The 23428-nt window shown below is 40.6% G+C and overlaps 1 protein-coding gene and 1 long non-coding RNA gene across 2 annotated transcripts in view; both read left to right on the top strand.

Annotated features, from left to right (window-relative positions):
- LOC311125132 (NLR family CARD domain-containing protein 3-like) overlaps positions 1-23428 on the top strand; it is a gene marked incomplete at its 3' end in the record, with an annotated part of 273187 nt that overhangs the window by 189441 nt on the left and 60318 nt on the right. The gene's annotated exons all lie outside the window — the stretch shown is intronic.
- LOC311125123 lies at positions 11534-12245 on the top strand. Its single transcript, XR_014612843.1, has 3 exons — positions 11534-11561; positions 11762-11846; positions 12170-12245. It is a non-coding gene; the product is annotated as an uncharacterized lncRNA (long non-coding RNA).

Below are 23428 nucleotides of genomic sequence, written 5' to 3'. Positions count from 1 at the left end.
ATGACCCATGATTTTCTAAAATGGTCACTCATTACTTTAGTTATCTATATATCTCGTTTTAGGCCTGTGATGCTTTTGGAAGAGCAATTAAATAGTGACTATAGCTGGTGTTGAACCCCTGGTAAATAATCACTAGTCAGATGCTCCAACCTCAACCCTAGTATAAATGCATTTTTTAAATATCTAATTTTGTGATTAAACAACCTCGGAATAGATAAGACAAGAGTGCGTCTTCCAGCCTGCCAATAAATTACATCATGCAACCCTCCCGGTTAGCAAATGTACCTCAACATGCCCCTCGCTTGTGCTAGAAGGCAGAGTGCTCGCTGCTGTTTGATGAATCTGAAAATGAATGTACTAGGAAAATACGTTTTTCTCGACCAGAGTTGACTAAATTAATGTTCAGGCTTATTGATAATTGTTATAGTAATGAAGTATAATTTCAAAACATGAGCATAAAAACAGGTAAAAATAAACATGAATCATCATTATATTATTTCACAGTAATGTGTTAAATGCTTTTTCAGTCGTTCCTCTTTTCCTGTGAGGGGGAGTGGTGGTGTATCCAGGGAGAAAACTAAACTAACCTTCTGAAATGTCATTTGTGGTCTTATGCTACCATCTATTGGAATTATTTAGCAACTGCAGTAGTACTGAATAAAGAATATCCTTACTAAAGTAGTAATTACTCAGAATTTCAAAATATGACATTTTCTAGTTCATTTTACCACTTACAACCATAACATAACCATTTATAGCATAACAAACAATGAAAATGACATAAACCAAAAACACCATACATTTAGTTAACTATATATTCATATATATACTATTTATTTAGATGGGTGACATTATCTGCCAAAGTAATATCACTGTAGATAAAGAAGAGCTTTCCAGTAGGTGTACCAAAACTTTCAAACGCCATTTTCTCAAAAGTGAGGTTACAAGTTTATCATCTTTCAAAGCAGAATTACTTTCCCATTGTTCCTCAACTGTAGTGTATGATATACCTTTTTCTAGCTGAGTCTCTACTTTTATCCAATGTAAAAAACACCATTTCAAATGTTGCTAAATAAGACCGAATCGAGCCAGTCGGTCACATTTGACTGTGTAAAACCTAGCAGTACTACTTATTTCTCTGAGAGTGAGGCAGGTATATATCATTACTGTGTAAAACCTAGCAGTACTACTTTTTCTCTGAGAGTGAGGCAGATATATTATTACTGTGTAAAACCTAGCAGTACTACCTATTTCTCTGAGAGTGAGGCAGATATATAGCATTTTGCAAAAAAAAAACATTAATTTACCAACATTTCTGAAAATGGATATAAAGCATTTTGGAATGAAACTCTTGTTTCCCCATCTGAGCTCAGAGTAGATGAGAGACGTAATGTTTGCCTCTGTTGTGTTGAAGCCCAATCAAGCAGGAGAGACCAGCCTCCCCTGTACCCAGCTCTGTGTCCATGAAGAGTGACTGGTCTATGAATCGTCCTATAGAGTTTAGAGAGGGAGACTTTTCTACTGAACAAAGGTAAGAAGAACTCATGGGTTATGGTCAGTGAGTTAAACAACACTGTCTGTAGTCATTTCTCCTCTCCCATTTTACCATTTATTTTTGTTATTTTCATAATCCATAGGCTAATCATTTTTTTCCATTTTCATAGTCCTGAAACAATATTAAACAAACACAACATTCCCTCCCTGTGTGTGTGTGTGTGTGTGTGTGTGTGTGTGTGTGTGTGTGTGTGTGTGTGTGTGTGTGTGTGTGTCTGTCAGTGAGTGTGTGTGCACTCCCTGGATGAGGAGATATAATCTCTATCCTGATTGCCTTGTCACTTTCACCCCTACCTACATGTATATATTACCTCAACTACCTCAACTACCTGGTACCCCTGCACATTGACTCAGTACTGGTACTCCTTATAGCCTCATTATTACCTCAACTACCTGGTACCCCTGCACATTGACTCAGTACTGGTACTCCTTGTATATAGTCTAGTTATTACTTCAACTACCTGGTACCCCTGCACATTGACTCAGTACTGGTACTCCTTATAGCCTCATTATTACTTCAACTACCTCAACTACCTGGTACCCCTGCACATTGACTCAGTACTGGTACTCCTTATAGCCTCATTATTACCTCAACTACCTGGTACCCCTGCACATTGACTCAGTACTCATTATAGCCTCATTATTACCTCAACTACCTGGTACCCTGCACATTGACTCGGTACTCCTTATAGGCTCATTATTGTTATTTTATTATGTTACTATTTCCTTTTTTTATTTAGCTAATATTTGTGACTTTTTAACTCTGCATTGTTGGGAAAGGACTCGTAAGTAAGCATTTCACGGTAAAGTGTACCACTGTTGTTTTCGGCGCATGTGAGAAATACAATTTGATGTGATTTGAAGCTCATGCGCAGAAATACGTCATTGGGTCTAATGGTCGTGTTTTGTTGAACTGCACATGTGCAGGCCGTCAAATCGTTGTTTTTGACTAACATGAAAATGTGTCAGTTCAATAAACAACTTAAGACAGAACATTTTCAATATTAACAACTGAGGAAGTCATTTTTACCTCTCATTGACTTCTCAAACCCCAAACCCTGGCCTGGTCTGCTTCAAATGAGTTCCCAGAATACATTTTTTACATCAGCAGTTGTCACAAAGTGCTTATATAGAAACCCAGTCTAAAACCCCAAAGAGCAAGCAATGCAGATGTAGAAGCATGGTGGCTAGGAAAAACTCCCTAGAAAGGCAGGAACCTATGAAGAAACCTAGAGAGGAACCAGGCTCTGAGGGGTGGCCAGTCCTCTTCTGGCTGTGCTGGGGGGAGATTATAAGAGGATATGGTTCAGATAGTTTTTCAAGATTTTAAAATGTTAATAGATGACTAGCAGGGTCAAATAATAATCACTGTGGTTAAAGAGGGTGCAACACGTCAGCACCTCAGGAGTAAATGTCAGTTCGCTCATCATAGCCGAGCATTCAGAGGTCGAGACAGCAGGTGTGGTAGAGGGAGAGAGAGAGAGGGTCGAAACAGCAGGTTCAGGACAAGGTCGCACGTCCGGTGAACAGGTCAGAGTTCCATATCCGCAGGCAGACCAGCAGAAACTGGATCAGCAGCATGACAAGGTATCACGTCCGGTGGAGCATGTATCGATACTGATAGGATTGAAAGAAGGGGAGCGCTGCTCTCGGATCAGCTTTCTCCATTAAAATCTTTCCTTATAATTATAATTAGTTCACAATACTGATGACGGATCAGCTCCTAAAGAGATATTAGCACCTACAGCTGCAAATATTGAGGTAGTTTATTCTAAATCACAGATTTGGCACTTCATTGCGCACATGTTAGGCTACACATCATGAAATATATTGACAAATGAAAGATTAGCCTATAAGTAGAAAAATAGAACTCAATTGATTGAACATGAAATGTATTTCAATTTGATTGAAATAGGACTATAGCCTACTGTTTATATTTTAATGCAGTTATCTCGGTTTTCATTTGAAGCATCATTTTATACATCACTTGTTTGTATCAATTGCAAAGACATTTGCAACTTTGTATTTGTAGTGAACTGAGTTCTGAATTTATCGGCATCACAGAGAGAAATATGTGATTCCATTTTTAGGGGAGATCTTCTGTGTTTTAAGTGATGCAGGAGGACAAAAAAAGTTTCTAACGATTCACAACTCACTTAGTCTTTCTACGAGTGGTCTGAGGCAGGCGTTAGATTATGAGCGTTTTCAAGTGCAACGTTAATAACAATGGTTTTTTGAACCAGCTCAGAGATTTTACTCTGCTGAACAAAGTGAAAGTGAAGTGGGACGATTTCAGAAAATGGTAAATGGAAGCAGAAAATGCAAAAGATAAATCTGTAAGAGGACTGATGGTAAAACAAGTGGTATTACCAGAGAAGAAGAGGAGGATGAAGAAGAAGAAGAAGAAGAAGAAGAAGAAGAAGAAGAAGAAGAAGAAGAAGAAGAAGAAGAAGAAGAAGAAGAAGAAGAAGAAGAAGAAGAAGAAGAAGAAGAAGAAGAAGAAGAAGAAGAAGAAGAAGAAGAAGAAGAAGAAGAAGAAGAAGAAGAAGAAGCCTGTCTGGCCCTTCTTCTCCGAGGGGAATCCTTAACTTTGGGCCCCCCTGGTATCCACCACTGCCAAATCCTCCACCAGTGACCTCCCACCCCTCAAACCCACTTGGGGTTGGGCCTGTGGACGAGCCGTAGAAAAACAAGAGGCAAAGGAAGGAGCGCATGCAGGAACAATGACGTCAGTGAAGAAAGTAGACAAGACAAAGAAGAAAATAAAGCAAGCAGCCAGGACAAAAACTGAAGAAATAGGAAAAAGGAGAAAAAGTGTCTGATAATACGCTTCCCCAGTGGTGGTGGCATGTTGGAAATGGAGAGACCGTGGGATGTTGACGAAATTTAATAAATAGTGGGTGATGTTACTGACCCAGCAAAAGATGCTGTAAAGTTCAAAGAATAGCTAAGAGCAAATATCTCCATGTACAACCCCACTACCAGAGAAACTGAAGAAATACTCTGCTGCTGCTTGAAATGGAAATGGAAGGACTATAAACACATGTGGAACCGTGATGTACTAGCGGCTGGATGCAGTGTTTACCGCTATTAAGGCTGCTTTCCCTAAACACACAGACTGGCAGAAAATCCATTCCACTAAACAGGGAACTGGTGAAACATTGAGTGACTACATGGAAAGAATGGAGCCAGTATTCCTCCAACATTCAGGCCTGACGCCTGACCAAGACTCCTACAACAGCCTATTGTGCCATGCTGTGGTAACCGGCCTGAGACAAGATTTTAAGACGGCTGTAACAACAACTTGTTTTGCATGGGGAACTAAACCACTGTCTGAAGTAAAGCCATATATAACCCATGAAGAAAGACAGTTGAATGAAAATGAAACTAAGGACGGAAAGACACTGAAGAAGGCACAGCTGATGTACTACTCTGGAGGAGGAAGAGGACGTTGAAGAAATGGTGGTAACCGTGGAAACCGAAGAGGCAGAGGTAGAGGCCGAGGGGCCCCTGCTGGAGCTGACGGAAGGAGAGACTGGAGCTGATACAACTGTGGGAAGTTAGGGCATTTCTCAAGAAACTGTCCTGAAGGAGGAGAACAACAAAACGATTGGCCTTCCCCAGCTGTTGGCGTACAGGTGGACAACCCATTTGGAAGACGAGGGGGCTACCAAACATAGGATGAGGTTTAAACAGAATAAGAAACTAATGAAGAAAACATTGATGAAGAACCAAAAGAAACCTGTCAAATGTTAAAATGGACCACCTTGTCAACCCAAAACCCCCTTATTGACATTTTAGTTAATAATTATAAAATTGAATTTTTGGTGGACACTGGGGGCCATGGTCTCAGTGTTGAAAATGTCTGCCCTATCTGTTCTCCCCTCAACGAAAACAATACACACGGTTGGAGCATCTGGAATTCCCTCTGAAGAAAGTTTGACCTTTCCCCAGGATTTTATTTATAGGAGAAAGATGGAGGTGAGTGAAGTTGTGGTCTGGACTGATGAAACTTGTGTCCTCTCTGTTGGAGGCTGTTCAACTCCCCTCGTCAATCTCGGTGATGAAGTGTCAGGCCCATACTCCCTCTATGGATAACATTTCTCTGGGGAATGCCAAGGCTGACTGTGCTGCTAAATTGTCTGCTTCTTCTTCTGTTTCCCCCTTCCGACAGATGGCAGCATTTCCAGCTCCCACCAACCCTTTCTCTGTTAATGATATAATTGCTTTACAGGCCATGGCTGATGCTTTCAGAAACTCAAGTGGGCGGGGTGCTGTCATAAGGACACCTCGTGTGTATGGCTTGATGTGTGGAGCAGACCTGCCATGCCCCATTGTACATTCCAGTTCCTCACAACATTGTCACATGGTCAAGACCATGTGTCAAAAGGAGGGATGGTGGATCTTGTAAATAAATATTGGGGTACATTAGGTTTTACTGTGTTTGCAGGAAATTTCAGTAAGACATGCTTGATTTGTATGACTAACAATGTTGGACGTGGCATTTCAGTATCTCCCGCATCCCATCCAAGGCATGAAGGACCTTTTGAGCAATTAATGATGGAGTTCATTGAGTTGACCCCTTGTGAGGGGAATAAGTATTGTTTGGTGACTGTTGACATGTTTTCTAAATGGATTGAAACTTTCCCTTGCAGGAGAGCCACAGCGAGAGAGAGATCATACCTAGGTGGGGACTGCCATCAAAAATGTATTCTGACAATGGTCGCCAGTTTGTGAATGAGATTGTTCAATCCCTGCCAGAGGCTTTGCAGATTGATTTGAGAACACATTGTGCCTATCATCCCCAATCTGGGGGTGTAGTCGAAAGGACGAACCAATCTTTGAAAACTAAATTAACCAAATGAATTGGTGAAACAAGCCTGACATGGGTGAACGTGCTTCCATTGTCACTGATTACGATGAGAGGCTGATCCCCTACAGTCACTGGTCTCTCTCCACATGAGGTGCTGACTGGCCGTCCCATGCGGATGACAAATACACCTTTTTCCCAGAACAGGTTGTCCCTGGAAGAAATGGAGGAAGGCTTGGTTGAGTGTTGTGTCACCCTTAAAAGTGTTCTTAAGACTCTTTTCCCCCGGTCTGAAGGTGTCTTTGCTAAATCTAGCAGATGGAGCTGAACACTGTTTGAACCCAGGTGATTTCATGGTGGTGAAAGACTTCAGGAGAAATAGTTGGAAGGACCCCTGTGTAGAGGCCCGTACCAAGTTCTTCTGACCACCCCCCACTGCGGTGAAGGTTGCTGAGAGAGATACCTGGACCCACCTGTCGCACTGCAGACGAGTTCCTGATCCAGAAGAAGATGGGGCCTGGCCAGTTCTGGTGGTGCAGTGTGGCCCTCCTCTGTATTAGCACAGTAGTGCTAATAAGAACTGTAGGTTGTCCTCTTGTTGGAGATCTGACAGAGGATGAGAAGAGTCCCGAGCCAAAGGGGCCAACGCAGTCCCGGAGTAGTGGCCCAGAAGTAGATGGTAATGACAGAAGGAGTCCTGAGCCAAAAAGGCCAATGCAGGCCTGGAGTAGTGGCCCAGAAGTAGATGGTAATGACAGAAGGAGAACCCTGCTGGGCCCTCACAACCATAAGGACAATTTGTTATTTTCTAGAGCAGAAATGGTTGCCGACCTGACATCAAAAGAAAAGGACTGTTGGGTGTGTGGGATGGGTCCGGTTAAGGTAGGGGCAGGCTTGCCCCTTATAGGAGTCCCAATAGGGGTGAACTTTACTATAGCATTGGCAGGAAAAATTCCTTTTTATACTATGACCAGCAATGTTAAGGTATATAATCAACCCAATGTATCCTATTACCTGAGGCCTGGTAATGTCTTACTCCCGCCCATTTCAGTGGCTGGGGTGATGACTGCCCCTTGGTGTATTAGAGGATATGGAGATCACGATTTGGGTGAATTGAAATGTAATTGTACTATGAATCTTAATGGATCAAATGCTTGCAATTTAACAGTGATACAGGAGAATGGTCAGGCCGATAAGGAACCGTTTAAAATGTGGGTTGACAAACATAGCACAACTCTGAAAGGAGCCCCGAATGGCACCTATTGGCTATGTGGTAAGATGGCTTACTATAGCCTTCCATCGAACTGGGGAGGTACTTGTACTATTGGGTTTTTGGTGACAGCTATGAGAACCGTTCCAGATAATGAAAAGGATCTGAAGGCTCTGTTTAGAGACTACAAACTTCCTGGAATGAGGAGAGATAAGAGGTCTCTAGCTGACGTCACTCACACTCAGGCACCAGCCTCCAGGTTCTTTGGGGTGTTTTTCTCTGGGTATGGAGTTGCATGTGCCCAAGACCAAATGCGTGACCTCTCTAGACACATAGAGAAATTTGGCAACGCTACTAGAAATGCCCTGGAACAATTGAATGGGGAACTAAAAGAATTGCTTAAGTTAGCTCTGCAAAACAGAGAGGCTCTTGACTATATTCTGGCAGGTCAAGGGGGCACTTGTGCAGTCATTGATGATGTATGTTGTACTTTTGTACTCCCAGATCACTCTTCTAATGTGACTGATCTTCCAGAAAACATTGCCACTGTTGCTGAGAATAATTCCCCAAAACCAGAGTGGACACTTGCAACTTGGTTGGAATCCCTGTTTGGAAGTTGGGGATCCCAAATTGCCCAATGGGCTGCAGCATGCATTTTTTGCTTAGTTTGCTATGTTGTGTTATTAACATGCTATAAGGCTATCAGTGTCTCCAGGGCTAATAAGATCTCAGCAGCTGTCATGTGTTTTTTTGTTTTTGTTTTGTTCCATCAACTTTGAAATGCAAGAGAAAGGCCACAATATAATATTGCAGTTTAGGCGCAGTTTAGATTTTGGCCGCTAGATGGCAGCAGTGTTTGTGCAAAGTTTCAGATTGATCCAGTGAAGGATTGCAATACTGGACTATTTTGTATCAAGTCTGCCCAAATGTGCCGAATTGGTCAATTGATACATTTTCAAGTACATAACTATAGAGAACATACAAAAATGATATGGTGATACAAAATGTAAGTTTACACACTCCCAGGAATGTCATAAATGATGGATCATTAGCTTATACACTAACTTTCACACATCTAGTTGGCCGGGCAGGGGGGGTGTGGAGCCAGAGACAGCAGGGGTTCAAACTGTAGAATCCAGTTCCTATATTTCAATATAAAAATGGATTTTATCAAACAAAACTATGTTACATTTTATCTCTGGGACCCTTAGGATGACAAATCAGAGCAAGATTACTGAATGTAAGTATATTATTTATCTTCAGAGGTGAATATATCAAACCAGTTGCTGTGATACGTTAATATGTGTAATGTTAATACAACCCGATTGTGGTAAGTAACTATGGAAACAATGGTTAAACCTTGAGAGATTTATTCACCTCTGAATCTACAGATCCCTTGTGTATGTGTGTGTATTTTTGATAGATCCACTCCCGTTGATAAAAGTATAACCTTATTGTAGATTTGAGCTTTATGATGATGATTATGAATTAAATTAGATTAGCTCCTGTTAATAGAAGGATAACCTTTATTATGATTTATTATGATGATAGTATTATCATTAATGAAATTATGTAATGTATTTTGATAGAACCTCCTTTGATTTAAGTCATACGCATTACATTTGAACAATTATTATCATAGAAGTGATAAGAGGGGGGAATGTGGAGGAAAAATGTATAGTCTGGAGGGACAGCCTTGAAAATGTTCATATTGTCCACTCTGTCATAAACAATCATTGGTTCCTGCCTGTGCTGGGTAAAGATATAAGGGGGGGACGTCATGACCCCTTCCTTAAGACCATCTGGCAGAATGCCCAGAATATGTTCTATAAGTTAAGATAGGAGATGGTGCCAGTCACATGCAGGAACCAATCGTATGAATCATGTTTATGTAGGTTTTTTGTGTAACCGTATAAGGCATTATGAAAGGACCATCACTTCAGACCGGCACTTTATGCATCTAAGTTTGACTGTGACCTCTCCAGCTTGCTGACAATAAAGAATGATTCATTTACGATTGACTTTGAGTGTCCTTGTGTTGAATTTCCATGACCGTTGCAACCGAGGACAGACGGTTTTACACACTTCAGCACTCGGCAGTCCAGTTCTGTGAGCTTGTGTGGCCTACCACTTTACGGTTACTCCTAGACATTTTCACTTCACAATAACAGCACACAGTTGACCGGGGCAGCTCTAGCAGAGCAGAAATGTGATGTCTCAGAATTTTGATGAACTGACTTGTTGGAAAGGTGGCATCCTATGATGGTGCCACATTGAAAGTCACTTTGCTTTTTAGGAAGGCCATTCTACTTCCAATGTTTTCAATGGAGATTGCATGGCTGTCTGTTTGATTTTATACACCTGTCAGCAACAGGTGTGGCTGAAATAGCCAAATCCACTAATTTGAAGGGGTGTCCACATACCTTTGACCATGTAGCGTATATTGAGACAAATTACAGACAGTAGCCTACAAGTAGCAAAATAGAACTCAATTAATTGAACATGAAATGTACTTCAATATGATTGAAATAGGCCTATAGCCTAATGTTTATATTTTAATGCAGTCATCTCAGTTTTCATTTGAAGCATAATTGTATACATCACTTCTTTGTATCGATTGCGAAGACATTGGCAACTATGTATTTGTAGTCAACTTTGTTCTGAAGTTATTGGAAGTCACAGATACAGATACGGATAGATCATGTGATTCTATGCTTAGCGGAGATCTTCTGTGTATAAAGTGACAGCGGAAGCCGGGCCCTGGATAAGAGCAACTGCTAAATTACTAAAATGTTAAAGGTAAATGTTTTATACCAAAAATCTATCAAATTGTATTGGTCGCATACACATATTTGAAAAACAATACCCACAAATCCCCAAAATAAAAATAAGAAATTAAGAAATATCAGGAAAAAACAATGCCTTGACTAGAATACAGTATATACATATAAAGAGGGTAAGCAGTATGTAAACACTATTAAAGTGAACAGTGTTCAATGACTAGGTACATAGGGCAGCAGTCACTAAGGTGCAGGGTAGAGTACTGGGTGATAGCCAGCTAGAAACAGTGACTAAGTTCAGGGCAGTGTACTGGGCGGAGGCCAGCTAGAAACAGTGACTAAGTTCAGGGCAGTGTACTGGGCGGAGGCCAGCTAGAAACAGTGACTAAGTTCAGGGCAGTGTACTGGGCGGAGGCCAGCTAGAAACAGTGACTAAGTTCAGGGCAGTGTACAGGGTGATAGCCAGCTAGAAACAGTGACTAAGTTCAGGGCAGTGTACTGGGCGGAGGCCAGCTAGAAACAGTGACTAAGTTCAGGGCAGTGTACAGGGTGATAGCCAGCTAGAAACAGTGACTAAGTTCAGGGCAGTGTACTGGGCGGAGGCCAGCTAGTCTGATGGCCTGGAGATTAAAATCTCGTAAAATTGGACTGTATATAATTATTTTTCAAACATTTTTTTAAAATATTGATGTCACAAATGTATCATTTGTACAGATTTTTTATGTCGTTACATGAGTTTGTTACATTTGACGATGTAAAACCTAGCAGTACTACTTATTTCTCTGAGAGTGAGGCAGATATATAGCATTAGATTAGCATCAGATAGACAAATAATAGATTATTTGTCTATCTGAAATCAAACCATCAAGTGATAGATTTTAAACAAATACATTTCTGTCATGAAACAATCCCATGCCATGATTAGATGGTGAAAAAACCCACAAATATCTTTAATAATTTCTTTAAACAAAAAAATGTAATTTACCAGGATTTCTGAAAATGGTTAAATAGCATTTTGGAATTAAACTCTTCTTATGTTTCCCCATCTGAGCTCAGAGTAGATGAGAGACTTAATGTTTGTCTCTGTTGTGTTGAACTCCAATCAAGCAGGAGAGACCAGCCTCCCCTGTACCCATCTGTGTGTCCATAAAGAGTGACCGGTCTATGGTTCAACCTAGAGAGAGGGAGACTTTTCTACTGAACAAAGGTAAGAAGAACTCATGGGTCACGGTCAGTGAGTTAAACAACACTAGTCATTTCTCCTCTCCCATTTTACCATTTATTTTTGTTGTTTTCATAATCCATAGGCTAATTATTTTTTCCATTTTCATAGTCCTAAAACACAAAATTCCCTCATTTTAGTATGTGTTTGTGTGTGTGTGCAATCCTTGGATGTTTTGTCCACAGAAACCAACAGGAGAGATCAGAGTCAGAGATTCTCAGTGGTCAGTCTTCCCAGAGTCATCAAACAGACCTGGCCTCCATATTCAGTGTATGAGGTCCTGTTATGTACATTTGTTTTTGTTTACCTCAAGTAAAGTTGATCTGTCAATCATTAATTAATGTGTTAATGAGAAAGCATTTAGTCTCTTGCATAACTTATTTACTTTATTTACTTCAGTTTATAGCCGGATATATTTTAATATATATTTTACCAAGGCACGTGTGTCTCTCTCTGTCTCTCTCTCTGTCTCTGTCTCTCTGTCTCTGTCTCTCTCTCTCTGTCTCTCTCTCTCTCTCTCTCTCTCTCTCTCTGTCTCTCTGTCTCTCTCTCCTTTCCTCCCCCTTCCTCTCTCTTCCTCCCCCTCTCTCCAGGTCTTTGTGATGTGTGGCTCAATAATCTACACTGTGATGTGTCCGGATGGGGAGGTGGATGCTGCGTTGGGCTTTGCCTACGTCCTGGCCTGGGTGTCCTTCCCTCTGTGTCTGGTCAGTGGTCTCATCTACATGGTACTGAGGAAGAGGGAATGAGAGAGGGAGGGAGGCTGAGGTTAAGGCCTCACACCACCACCACCACAAGAACACAGCACTTTGCCCCAGGGTTGGAGTCAATTCAGGAAGTACACTAACGTTACAATTCTCTTCAATGCTTCTTAATGAGGTTTACCTTCTGAATTGATTGAAATTGAAATGGAATTGACCCCAACCATGCTGTGTCTACTGACCACCAGAGGAGGCTGGTAAGGGGAGGATGAACGGCTCATAATAAGGGCTGGAATTAAGTGAATGGAATTGTACGTATGTGTTTGATGCGTTTGATACCATTCCATTCATTTTATTCCAGACATTATTAAGAGCCTGTCCTCCATGCCACCAGCCACCACTGCTGACCACAGACCAGAAACCAGACAAACAGTCTAACTGGCAACCCACGGATACATTAGTCTGGTCCCAGATCTGTGTGTGCTTTAGCCAACTCCTTTAGATATACAGGGCATGACAATGAGTCAGAAGAGTTGGTTTCAACAGATCTGATATAGGACACTAAGAGTTGGTTTCAACAGATCTGATATAGGACACTAAGAGTTGGTTTCAACAGATCTGAATCAGGAAACTAAGAGTTGGTTTAAACAGATCTGAGTCAGGAAACTAAGAGTTGGTTTAAACAGATCTGAATCAGGAAACTAAGAGTTGGTTTGAACAGGTCTGAATCAGGAAACTAATAGGACCACATACTAGACCTAGAGAGTTGCTTTGTTGAGCTCAGTTCATTGTTAGAGCACCTTTAGTACATAGTGGGGTTGAGTTGCTTTGTTGAGCTCAGTTCATTGTTAGAGCACCTTTAGTACATAGTGGGGTTGAGTTGCTTTGTTGAGCTCAGTTCATTGTTAGAGCACCTTTAGTACATAGTGGGGTTGAGTTGCTTTGTTGAGCTCAGTTCATTGTTAGAGCACCTTTAGTACATAGTGGGGTTGAGTTGCTTTGTTGAGCTCAGTTCATTGTTAAAGCACCTTTAGTACATAGTGGGGTTGAGTTGCTTTGTTGAGCTCAGTTCATTGTTAGAGCACCTTTAGTACATAGTGGGGTTGAGTTGCTTTGTTGAGCTCAGTTCATTGTTAGAGCACCTTTAGTACATAGTGGGGTTGAGTTGCTTTGTTGAGCTCAGTTCATTGTTAGAGCACCTTCAGTACATAGTGGGGTTGAGTTGCTTTGTTGAGCTCAGTTCATTGTTAAAGCACCTTTAGTACATAGTGGGGTTGAGTTGCTTTGTTGAGCTCAGTTCATTGTTAGAGCACCTTTAGTACATAGTGGGGTTGAGTTGCTTTGTTGAGCTCAGTTCATTGTTAGAGCACCTTTAGTACATACTGGGGTTGAGTTGCTTTGTTGAGCTCAGTTCATTGTTAGAGTGCTTTTAAAAATATATATATATTTTCTCCTCTGTGCCAAAGAGATAAAGCTGTGATATCAGCGTTTAGGGAAAAAACCAACATTTTAAAAACCTTTTAAATGTTTATTTTGCTTTACTATAGAGTAGTTCCAACTCCTAGCTTGTCATTGTCAAGTCAAACATGACAATTCCATAAGGAGTTGGCAAGAAAGCAAGAACAGACTGGCCATCAGGCTAGTCAACTCCTTCAGACAAAGTTAATTCATAAACAACAGTTCTCTTGATGAAGGAAAATGGGGATATGTTTAGGATCCAACTAATTCTAATTATGTTAATGAACTAATGACCATTACTGTTTTAAATCTTTGTGATACGCCAAATACAAGTACTGTATTGACTACTAGGATTCTGAAATGAAAATAGTGCTTTGTCTCAGCCAGTCTTCTACTGTATAGCCTGGTTGTTAGTGATGTGTTATTAAATTATTTTAACAATACTAGTTATGTGTGTCTTGTACGTGTGCCCTTTCTGTACAAAGACAATTTTGCAGCAAAAAAAATAAAAATAAATGTTTAGATGAATAAAAACCCTTGAAATAATAATTCATTCATTCATTCCAAACTATCCTGAATGACATATCTGCAGTACTGATCCAGACCACAAGGGGGGGCTGTAATGCAGAGGAACTTTTGTGAGACAGTCGTGGTTCCATAAAGTGTGTGTGTGTGACATTCCTACAGATTAGTGTGTGTGTGTGTTACACTCTAGACGTGACATTGTTTACGATGCTGACAGATGGATCTATAATGAGGTACAGAATACATATCTAGCTGAACCAACCACAGATGGATCTATAATGAGGTACAGAATACATATCTAGCTGAACCAACCACAGATGGGTATATAATGAGGTACAGAATACATATCTAGCTGAACCAACCACAGATGGATCTATAATGAGGTACAGAATACATATCTAGCTGAACCAACCACAGATGGATCTATAATGAGGTACAGAATACATATCTAGTTGAACCAACCACAGATGGATCTATAATGAGGTACAGAATACATATCTAGCTGAACCAACCACAGATGGATCTATAATGAGGTACAGAATACATATCTAGCTGAACCAACCACAGATGGATATATAATGAGGAACAGAATACATATCTAGTTGAATCAACCATAGAACCAATGAAAGCTCTTGTGTGTCGAAATCTTCACTAGTTGTTCCTGGCATCAAACCTGTAAACAATCAGGATCAATTGAACTTCAGATACCCACCTGGATCCCTTCTGCTGGAAACTAGGCAACAAGATACACACACAAACACTAAATATTTCAACAGAAATCAAGGGGTACATTTAAATGTGGTAATGGAAAAACAAGGTCTGAAAAGTGGTTTCTAAAAACAAAATAAAAAGTAAGGAACAAGTTGTTTTTATCACATTGAATATGAACTTTGTAGTAGAGTGGAGTTGCTTGTTAAAAATCATGCAGATCACAATTCATCCAAACAACTTGGCATAAGTCCTTTCCACAGTGCTGCTGCTTGGAGCTAGGGATAGGGTTAGGGACAGGGTTGGGTTAGGGTTAGGGTTAGGGACAGGGTAGCGTTAGGGTTGGGATAGGGTTAGGGTTAGGTTTGAGCCAGCATGTGGACGGACATGAGTCTACGGTTTGAGGATATATAATTAATTCTCTGGCTGTACTGACCTGATTTAAACCCAATTTCTAGTCCTGCAAACAGAGAGAGAGAGAACAACATACATGTAAATGTGTTTAACACAGTTTAATGCAATTTCCTTTTACTAAAATAGTTTAGTCATGTTAATTTGTAGCTCTCTCTGTATGGCAGATTCTCAGTAGGTTTCCATAGTCCATTAACCTAACAGCCTGGAAGGGAGGGAGGGAGAGAGAGAGAGAGGAGAGAGAGAGAGAGAGAGAGAGAGAGAGGGAGAGAGAGAGAGAGAGAGAGAGAGAGAGAGAGAGAGAGAGAGAGAGAGAGAGAGAGAGAGAGGGGGAGAGAGAGAGAAGACTGGATAACACTCAGTCTGCCTCCTCAAATGGCATCCTATATAGTGCACTTCTACAGCCCTATTGGTCCTGGTCTAAAGTAGTGCGCTATGGAGGGAATAGGGTGCCATTTGGGATGGAACCTCAGACTTGAATCACTGGACCTGGACACTGCAAGTTGTTCATACCATATTGTTTTTAATGATTAACCTTGTACTGCAGTGGCCTAAATCAGGGTCACACAGTGTTTCTTGGTATTCTTAAACAAATCTACTTTGAAACCAAAGTACACACCTCACACACATGGTTATGGGCTTAATAAAAAGAAGACACCTGTACCATGTCAGATATAGAGTAGAAAGACCCCTGGACCATGTCAGATATAGAGTAGAAATGTATTACAATTTGAGTTTACGTCCCAATATTACACTTTATATACATGACAGAAGACTGAAATATAACAAAACCGTTTATTAATGATGAAATTATTAAAAATATAAATGCCATTCCATCCATGAGACCTCTAGCAGTAGCTACACAGCCATGTTGGAAACCCATGGCTTTTCTCCTAAACAGGTTCAACTGGTTTTCTGATTATTCTGACATGGGGTCAATGTCACTAGACTTTAGCAGATGTTAAATTAATCAGTAACAAAAATTACACAACGTCAGTTGACATTGGGGAGGTGAATAAACTTTTCAGCACAAAGGAACTTTCTCAGCACAAAGGAAAATCTCGATGATTTGACATGTTCTGTTTTTGAATTCAGGCTGCAAGGTAAGGATCATACCAGGGATTATTTATGTATGATGTTGGTAGAATGTATACATTGGGATAGTAGTAAGGATCCTACCAGGGATTATTTATGTATGATGTTGGTAGAATGTATACATTGGGATAGTAGTAAGGATCCTACCAGGGATTATTGATGTATGATGTTGGTAGAATGTATACATTGGGATAGTAGTAAGGATCCTACCAGGGATTATTGATGTATGATGTTGATAGAATGTATACATTGGGATAGTAGTAAGGATCCTACCAGGGATTATTTATGTATGATGTTGGTAGAATGTATACATTGGGATAGTAGTAAGGATCCTACCAGGGATTATTTATGTATGATGTTGGTAGAATGTATACATTGGGATAGTAGTAAGGATCCTACCAGGGATTATTGATGTATGATGTTGGTAGAATGTATACATTGGGATAGTAGTAAGGATCCTACCAGGGATTATTTATGTATGATGTTGGTAGAATGTATACATTGGGATAGTAGTAAGGATCCTACCAGGGATTATTTATGTATGATGTTGGTAGAATGTATACATTGGGATAGTAGTAAGGATCCTACCAGGGATTATTTATGTATGATGTTGGTAGAATGTATACATTGGGATAGCAGTAAGAGGCCGGTGGGTAAATGACTAAGATTCAAGCCTCCCGTCAGTTAGGGAGATTTGTTTCTTTATTGTGTGTTTAGTTGTACCTTTACCTTCCTGTAGTTGGCCATTTGGAAGGATTCTGAATGGAGGAATGGTCTAAGATCACTCCAACTCAGAAAACATTTTAGAAAAAGCCTCAGTGCCGTTATCCTCGCAATGGAGGTATTGAAAGGGAGAGCCAATTTTGACCCCTACCTTTTTGAGAAAAAAAGTAAAAGATTAAACTACTGTTCTGTTAATGCTATACTATGGTGTTGTGCCACTATACTTTGACCAGATATTATATCAACTGTACGTAGAACATAGATACCACCACATCAGGAAGGTGCTCTCTCAGCACAACAGAAAATATCTCAATGACTTGACATGTTCTGGTTGTGAATTCAGGCTACAAGGTAAGACACTTCACAGGGATTATTGAAGTGTGTAGAGAAATTAAATGTATGGTGTAATTTCAGTGGTGGAAAAAGTACCCAATTGTCGTACTTGAGTAAAAGTAAAGATACCTTAATAGAAAATGACTCAAGTAAAAGTGAAGGTCACCAAGTAAAATACTACTTGAGTAATTGTATATGGTTTTAAATATACGTAAGTATCAAAAGTAAATGTAATTGCTAAAATGTACTTAAGTATCAAAAGTAAAAGTACAAGTATAAATAATTTCAAATTCCTTATATTAAGCAAAGCAGATGGCCACATTTTCTAGTTTTTATTTTATTTCCGTATAGCCAGGGGCATGCTCCAACTCATCATTTACAAACAAAGCATGTGTTTAGTGAGTCCCCCAGATCAGACGCAGTAGAGATGACCAGGGATGTTCTCTTGATAAGTGTGTGAATTAGACCATTTTCTGTCCTGCTAAGCATTCAAAATGTAACGAGTACTTTTGGGTGTCAGGGAAAATGTATGGAGTAAAAAGTACATTATTTTCTTTAGGAATGTAGTGAAGTAAAAGTAAAAGTTGTCAAAAATATGAATAGTAAAGTACAGATACCCCCAAAAAACTACCTTACCGATCACTGCACCTGTACACAGCCCATCTGAAATTAGCCCACCCAACTACCTCATCCCTATATTGTTATTTAATTTGCTCTTTTGCACCCCAATATCTCTATTTGCACATAATCTCTTGCACATCTAGCATTCCAGTGTTAATACTATTGTAATTATTCTGCACTATAGCCTATTTATTGCCTTACCTCCATAACTTGCTACATTTGCACACACTGTATATATATTTTCTGTTGTATTTCTGACTTTATGTTTTTTTTTTACCCCATATGTAACTCTGTGTTGTTTTTATTGCACTACTTTGCTTTATCTTGGCCAGGTCGCAGTTGTAAATGAGAACCTGTTCTCAACTGGCTTACCTGGTTAAATAAAGGTGAAAAAATAAATAAAATAAAAATAAACTGAATGTGGGCAAGTCAAATTCAATATATCAATATTCAAGACTCAACCTTTGCAGAATCAGAATCACCTTTTTTCGCCAAGTACATTTGCACATACAGATGTAGGATCTTAATTTGAGCCAGTTTGCTACAGCAGGAAAATATTCCTGCAGCAACAGGAAATGTGAATTATTATGTGAATTATAATTAATGGACATTTTTGTAGCGGTTGATACATTTTTATTAAGCGAAACTCAAGTCTGGCATTTCTAACTGGAAATTACAAACTTCATAAGCCTTTAAAACCTCAAATACACTACAAGTTTTACATTTCCTGCATTGCCGGAAAGTTATTCTGCAGTGGGGGGGGGGGGGGGGGGGGGGTGATCAAATTAAGATCCTACATCTGTACACATAATTTTACATGGTGATAGTGACAGACAACATTTAGAGACAGAATACAGACAAAAGAGTTTTCACAAATGTCTGTACAACATTATACACAACTAGGAAGAGTGAGCATAGAGCTATAGGAGAATGAACAGTGGATATACATATATACAGTACAGTGGGAATACAGTTGATATACAGATATACAGTACAGTGGGAATACAGTTGATATACAGATATACAGTACAGTGGGTATACAGTTGATATACAGATATACAGTACAGTGGGAATACAGTTGATATACAGATATACAGTACAGTGGGTATACAGTTGATATACAGATATACAGTACAGTGGGATTACAGTTGATATTAGGGGTGTAACGATTCGTTTTAACAACGATTCGATTCGTATCACGATTTGTGGTTGTCGATACGATTCAAGGACGATATTGGTTCATTTAGAACGATACGATCCGAAACGATTCAGTGACTTGAAATCGATTCAGTAACCTTTTAGCCAAAAATTCAACCAGTGTGACTGAAATAAATACCTGGTAACCAGTTGCATTTTAATGGCTGGCAATAGTCTTGCTATTTTTAACAGTGTTTCATGCCTCCATGCAGACCATCTGGTATTATGAAACTTACCCATACCTACGTTGACAGCAGCCCCGTCTGTGCAACTTTGTTGTCCAGTCATCCAAGCCTGTGTCCTGGAAAAGTCTCACAAGTCCGTCTGTTATGGCCTGTGCGGTTCGGTCAGCACCCAATTCAATCAGTCCAATAAAGTCCGAAGTAAACTCTCCGTTGCTGGACACAATGTAAACTATTTCCTGCTCAGTTTTTGTGATGTCCTCAGATCCATCAAAAAGCATTCAGTAAAGGAACATCCTCAGAATAGGAAGACATGGGACGTGCGTGTTTAGCTTTATGGAAAGAGAAAAATATTAAACAGAGCTTGCCGCTGTTCTTCATTCAGCTTGTCTCGCTATCTGGCAAGTGGGCGACTGGACATTTATTCTCGGCTAGCTTTTAGCAATGGCTTGCGCCACATTCGTGTGCTCCTTGCTCTTTTCATGTTTGTCAAATAAAGGATGGTTGAAATTCTTTGAGCCTTTATAAAATGCACCTGTTTTGTCTGCTAGATGTGGATTTGAGCGGCAAATCTTGCACCACATTTCTTCGGCTCTGGCTCCAGTTGGCGTTTCTTTGTAGGTGGCGAAACGCCAAAAAGGCTGCTTAATGTCTGTTGCTTTTTGGACATCCCTGACAGTAGTTGACAAGCAACATGTCATGTGTAAGGTTAGATGAGAAAATCGGTCAAGTACGCAAAGGCACGTAGTAATTTGTTGCGCTTGCGTATCTGCGTACCAGTTATGTGCACCCCTGCATATAAAGTCTGACGTGCTTAAATCCAATGGGTTATTTCCTAGTATCGATACAATCGATTTATTACATTTTAAAACGATATTAGATCGATATATGTTGTCCAAAAGGCCAACTCGCCGCGCACAGATCGATGTAGTTGAATCATATGAATATAAATCGATACATCGATGTAGTCGATGAATCGTTACACCCCTAGTTGATATACAAATATACAGTACAGTGGGAATACATTTACATTTACATTTTAGTCATTTAGCAGACGCTCTTATCCAGAGCGACTTACAGGGGCAATTAGGGTTAAGTGCCTTGCTCAAGGGCACATTTACGTCATTTAGCAGACGCTCTTATCCAGAGCGACTTACAAATTGGTGCATTCACCCTATAGCCAGTGGGATAACCACTTTACACTTTTTTTTTTTTTTTTTTTTGGGGGGGGGGGGGGATTCAGCAGGGAGGAAAATGTGGCAAAGAGCTTCCTAGGGTTAGAGGCAGATGCTTGGAAGTTAGAGTGGTAGAAAGTGGCCTTAGCAGCAGAAACAGATGAAGAAAATGTAGAGAGGAGGGAGTGAAAAGATGCCAGGTCGGCAGGGAGTTTAGTTTTCTTCCATTTCCGCTCCGCTGCCCGGAGCTCTGTTCTGTGAGCTCGCAATGAGTCATCAAGCCACGGAGCTTTAGGGGAGGACCGAGCCGGCCGGGAGGATAGGGGACACAGAGAGTCAAAGGATGCAGAAAGGGAGGAGAGGAGGGTTGAGGAGGCAGAATCAGGAGATTGGAGGGAGAAGGATTGAGCAGAGGGAAGAGATGATAGGATGGAAGAGGAGAGAGTAGTGGGAGAGAGAGAGCGAAGGTTGCGGCGGCACATTACCATCTGTGTAGGGGCAGAGTGAGTAGTGTTGGAGGAGAGCGAGAGAGAAAAGGAAACAAAGTAGTGGTCGGAGACATGGAGGGGAGTCGCAGTGAGATTAGTAGAAGAGCAGCATCTAGTAAAGATGAGGTCAAGCGTATTGCCTGCCTTGTGAGTAGGGGGGGACGGTGAGAGGGTGAGGTCAAAAGAGGAGAGGAGTGGAAAGAAGGAGGCAGAGAGAAATGAGTCAAATGTGGACGTAGGGAGGTTGAAATCCCACAAAACTGTGAGGGGTGAGCCATCCTCAGGAAAGAAACTTATCAAGGCGTCAAGCTCATTGATGAACTCTCCAAGGGAACCTGGAGGGCGATAGATGACAATGATATTAAGCTTAAATGGGCTAGTGACTGTGACAGCATGGAATTCAAATGAGGAGATAGACAGATGGGTTAGGGGAAAAGTTGAGAATGTACACTTGGGAGAGATGAGGATTCCTGTGCCACCACCCCTCTGACCAGATGCTCTCGGGGTATGCGAGAACACATGGTCAGACGAGGAGAGAGCAGTAGGAGTAGCAGTGTTTTCAGTGGTAATCCATGTTTCCGTCAGCGCCAGGAAGTCGGGGGACTGGAGGTTAGCATAGGCTGGGATGAAGTCAGCTTTGTTGGCAGCAGAATGGCAGTTCCAGAGGCTGCCTGAGACCTGGAACTCCAGGTGTGGGGTGTGTGCAGGGACCACCAGGTTAGAGAGGCAGCAGCCACGCGGTGTGAGGCGTTTGTGTAGCCTGTGCAGAGAGGAGAGAACAGGGATAGGCAGAGGCATAGTTGACAGGCTGTAGCAAATGGCTACAATAATGCAGAGGAGATCGGAATGAAATGAACTAAACATCTGGGAGAGGAGAGAGCAGGGCCTCCCTCACCAAAACTTCCACCTCAGAAACTATAATTGTTTCACTGAACCACCCGAACAAAAACTCTCCCAACTTCCACCTTTAGAAATCAGAATTGTTGTGAACCACAGCGGTTCAATGTTTCAAGGAATAGACTCAACCCACTTTATTCAGCTAGCTAACTATGACACCATAGCTAACTAGCATGCTAGCATCCAATAACACACAGTTTAGCACCAACACTTGGTCACAACAAACCACCAATAGTGTGTTAACACACTAAACAGATAATTCGTGTCCGTGTCTAGTTCCTTTCATAACGCAGCAATAATTAAACGTTGGCTAGCTAGCACAAATATATTGTATTTAGCTGCCACAGTACAGCACACAATGGCTACTGTGTTGACTCTGTTCGAAAAACGGCTAGCTATCTAGCTTCGTGCTACAGTGGATATGCAGTGGATATACAGATATACAGTACAGTGGGAATACAGTTGATATACAGATATACAGTACAGTGGGAATACAGTTGATATACAGATATATAGTACAGTGGGAATACAGTTGATATACAGATATACAGTACAGTGGGTATACAGTTGATATACGGTGGATGTCCACATGTACAGTACCAGTATAAATATATCTAAGAGAGATTAACAGAGTGCTAATGCAGTATAGTGCAGTTATTTAGTGTACAGTTCAGAGATGGCTTGATGTGGTGTGCAGCATAGAGTGTATAGTCCTTTAGTCTCTATGGGCCAGATGGCCAGTTGGTGAGGGCTACAACATGGGGAAATAAACTATTCAGATGGGGGTCTATAACATCCAATCACATAGGTTTACAGCAGCTGACAGTTGCAACGTTATTGCTAATAACTCAAACTGCCTTATTTAGATAAAGACATAATCTCTGTACAGATGTAGGATCTTAATTTGATCACCCTGTTGCAGGATAACTAAAACTTGTAGTGTATTTGAGTGTATTTAAGCTTTAAAAAAGGTTTCTGAAGATGATCAATTCCACTTTTCTATTAAAATAATTGTTCATTAATTATAATCCACATAATAATTCAAATGTCCTGTTGCTGCAGGATTCTTTTCCTGCTGTAGCAAACTGGCTAAAATTAAGATCCTACATCTGTAGCAATACACCACTCTTTGATGTACATGGCTATATCAGGATTGACTTTTGACCATTTGACATCTTTTATTTACTGTTGTTTAGGCTGGTTGAATGAGTCGCCTATAAAAGCTACTTCATCTGCAAGAGAACAGGCGGCTGCACCAGCGACTGTAAGAAGTGATGTGATTTCCTCATATGAACGTGAAAGTAAGTGTGTAGCCTACGCAGTTACACAATGGCTGTT

Source organism: Coregonus lavaretus (genome assembly GCF_964263955.1).
Source record: "Coregonus lavaretus genome assembly, contig: HAP1_SCAFFOLD_254, whole genome shotgun sequence".
Classification (NCBI taxonomy): domain Eukaryota; kingdom Metazoa; phylum Chordata; class Actinopteri; order Salmoniformes; family Salmonidae; genus Coregonus; species Coregonus lavaretus.
This window is presented reverse-complemented; position numbering and strand designations above follow the sequence as displayed.